Source organism: Solanum dulcamara, chromosome 12 (assembly GCF_947179165.1).
Source record: "Solanum dulcamara chromosome 12, daSolDulc1.2, whole genome shotgun sequence".
Lineage (NCBI taxonomy): Eukaryota > Viridiplantae > Streptophyta > Magnoliopsida > Solanales > Solanaceae > Solanum > Solanum dulcamara.
Window position 1 is genome coordinate 26,638,908 of NC_077248.1, and position 3,896 is coordinate 26,642,803.

A 3,896-nucleotide genomic window follows, 5' to 3' on the forward strand; every position below is an offset into this window, starting at 1 on the left:
TGGTTGGCATTGCTCTTTAGTCTAGAGTCCTATTTTTGTACTAACTTTTCTATTGTATATTTATACGTGATGGTTAAGGGTACGAAGGGGCCCTGTCCCATTATATGATTATGCTATCATTTTGTAGAGGTTTGTAGAGGTTTGTAGACCTGTATTGTGGGTTATGTATATGTGTTTTGGGCTTTGTGTTCCGTGATGGTCTAAATGGCCTTCGTGTGCTACATATATTTTCGTGCACTCTCTAGCGATCTCTTTTGATATCTATATTTGTTTATTCTGCTAACATACTCAGTGGGGCTAAGGGTACGTATAGGTGCCCAAGTCGGGCACCAATCACGGCCTATGGAGTTGGGTCATGAAAAAAGTGGTATCAGAGCAGTTTGGTCCTCAGAATATCTACAGACTGTGTCTAGTAGAGTCTGGTTTATCGGTGTGTGGTGCACCACTTCTATAAACAGGAGGCTACAGGACAGTTAGGATGTTACCTTTCTTTCTTGTCTTAGATCATGCGATAGAGACCAGCCATAGGAAAGTGACATATGATATTGGAAGCTACACAGTATACAGATAAATAATGGTGCGGAAGAGGCATGCTGGGTAAGGTAAGAAGATTGAAATATGATTGAAATGTAAAGTTGAAAATTGAAAGGAAAAGTAGACAAAAAAGTGTAACGGGTGCAGTTTGAGTTGGACATACGAGGTAAGTCCATCATTTTATACTGTTGTTGTTATTGGACGCCCTATAAGGCTGTGATATGAATATATATGTATTGTCCCTGTGAGGCATTATTGGTATTTCCTGAGTGCAGGTTTGGGATAGTAAGGAATATAGAGGAAACTCTGCTGAATTATTTTTTGGAAATAGAAAAAGAATGAGATATAAGGTTGTAATATATCTTGAGAGATCGTATCCATAGTAACAATAAGATCCGACTAAATTAGGATTACAACTGACTTTGGGAAATAAGTTAATTGCGATATGAGTGGCAAGTAGAAGGTCAATACTGATATGGTGAGAAGAATGGTGATGGATATGAATGTCTTAAGACAGCCTGCGAGGTATTAAGGATGAGAGTGACGAGGAAGGATAAGGGGTTAAGTACGCTTTCTCCACCAGGTGGAATTAGCCCAGAGTAAGGATCGTGAATAAAAGTTAAGAAATAGTACCCTCCAGAATTGACCATGAGTATAATATAGTGTGAATATAGTGAGGATCATCATAGAAGTACATAGAACCTAGTAAAGAAGTAACTAAAGAATATGATTGTGAGTAAGATTAGGAGCTAGCATCGGGTACACGATAAGGATGAAAGCTCATGAAGCAGAAAGGGGTATTGTGTATATGTACCTCCACTTTGGAAATAGTGGGATCCCTCGAGGATAGGGAATGGAAAATTGCAAAACAACTAAGGCATTGTGAAATTATTAAAGGAACAGGTGGTATCCCTTGGGAAAAAAAGAGGTGATAACAAAATGTGAAACACGTATCATCAGAGTATAAGTGCCCCGAATAGAGAATCGGACATGATTATAAGCACTAGTAACTTACTGATTGGAATGAATGAAATGTGGCTTCGGCTAAACTACTACATTAGTTATATGACTCAAGTACCAGCACTTGGACTAGAGTGTGTACTATTTATCGAGAATTCTAAGCACCCCATGATTGTATTAAGGTTTCTTAGAGGGGCAACCTAAAGTATAGATGATCTAACAGAAGGTGTAGACATGGTGCAGTATGTTAAAGGGTTGGAACAGAATCATTTGCGTGTGAATAGTTGAAAATAAATAGGGAATGACATGGGTACACCCTAAAAGGGGAGAAGTAGACAATAGAAATATAAGCGTAAGAAAAAATCAACTGATGCTATCATATTTAAATGGGAATAGTTAAACTTCAAACAAAATCCCATAAGGGATGGATGGATCTCAAGGCCAGCAATAAACAGATAGAAGCCGCAGTATTTGAGACCATTAAGTGATGGATGTGATCATACCAGCACAAACGCACCAGATCCCATCAGAACTCTGAAGTTAAGCGTGCTTGGGCGAGAGTAGTACTAGTATGGGTGACCTCTTGAGAAGTGAAAGAGGAAAGGAAACACAAGTATACATACCTATTCCCTATGTCTACAAGTAATTCTAACCTTGGAACTCTGATATTAATTGCTCTATGAAAGTATATGTTATGGCAATGGGACAGAGAAACTCTCCATATAGTCGGTGTAAGATCCGGAGCAAGATTTTAGTTTACATTCGAGGATGAATGTTCCAAAGGGGGGAAGGATGTTACACCCCGTACTTTTGTACCTTGAAAGACTTTTGTATCTTGAGAGGTTTTTGAGTTTCTTGGAAGGTTCTCAAGCTTCTTAAGATTCTTAAGTTTCTTGAACCTCTTAAGCTTCTTAAGTTTCTTAAGGTTTCCTAAAGTTTCTTAAAGCTTCTAAAAGCTTCTTAAGTTTCTTGAAAGATTCCTAAGTTCTTGAAAGCCTCTTAGAAGTTACCATGTGAGCTGGATAGACTATAACGCTATCAAACAACTATAAGGAAAGGAGAATGTGATACCCATGGCAGGGAAGATTGGAAATAAATTTATAGGAATCCGGAAGGAATTAGAGGCCAAGTAGTGAGTCATACGACCCGACTTACTTGTGTAAGATATTACTTTGGATGTGTTACATACATAAGATACCAATTTAAAAATATTACATACTTAAGCTACTTGAGTACATACGAAGATTACGTAGTAAGGATTACATAGGTTCGTAAAGCAAGACGAGATTACGAACCCATGAGGAGGAAAAGAAAGCGACATGTGGCAGCCCATGAGAGATTTCCACATGGAAGCATGAGGGAGTGACATGTGGCATCAGCTGCAGCAAAAGGGTGGGCCCCCACATGCCACGTGGCAGCCCCAAAGTGGAGGGGGTGATGTATTGGCCATATAAATGCCTGACATGTGTCACCACTTAGGGGTTGACACGTGTCACCCCTTAAGGTGGCCTATATATAGATGTGTTTGAAGACTTTTAAGTCATCCTTATCCTTTAAGTTTCTTTTTATCCGAAAAAATTTAAGAAAAGTCTAGAAGAAAAGAGAAGAGAAACTTGAGCTAGAGAGAAGAGAGAGCTTCGGTTTTGGAGGAGAAAAAAAGGTAAGTCTTCAATTTCATTCTGAAAATTAATTACCTAGGGTGAACCACGATGTTATGAAGGTGTTAGTAATGAAAATTTATGATTTGAAGCAGCCCAAAATGTTATCAAACAGCCACAAAGTTTTAAGCGCGCTAAAGGAACTTCCGAGGTAAGTTTTGGAGAGTTTCAGACAAGGTAAGGCTTTCCCTTTCAAATTGAAGTTTATGATGTTCTTATGGGGTATATTACATATCTTAAATGAGTATGTAAGTGAAATAATTGCATAAGGATGCTTGACGTTAGAAACAAACTAAATTGATGTCGCTAGCGTTAAATCGAAGTCGAGTAGTGGGTTGTCGTTGTGGTACTGCAGGTGAAGATAGTTGGGTTGCGTGTTGCAGGGCCTAAAATTGTTTTAACAAGGGTGTGGTTTCTTCTATTGAAGACACAATACCCTACGTTTGGTATGGTTAAAGATTTTGAAAAACAAAGATTAAAAACTCTATTTTTGTGTTGTAGTTTGGAGCTAGTTGTTTGGAGCTTGTATTGTGTAAGGTTGAAGTAATTTACTTGTATATATGCTGCTGGTTGTTGTTGTTGGTATGTTTGTTGACATGGTGGCTGAGTTGAAATCTCGGGGATGTTGAAGTTATAGGGGAGATGCTGTCCGATTTTCGGTAACTTAGAAACTAGTATCGAACTAGTCGAGGGAAATGGATAAGGAAATGACCTCTATAGAGACTTGGTTGTAGAGTTGGAATT

At 38.5% G+C, this 3,896-nt stretch overlaps 1 pseudogene; it reads left to right on the forward strand.

The window, feature by feature from the left end:
• The first annotated feature begins 1,991 nt into the window (after positions 1–1,991).
• LOC129877931 (5S ribosomal RNA) lies at positions 1,992–2,093 on the forward strand (annotated as a pseudogene).
• The last annotated feature ends 1,803 nt before the right edge of the window (positions 2,094–3,896 follow it).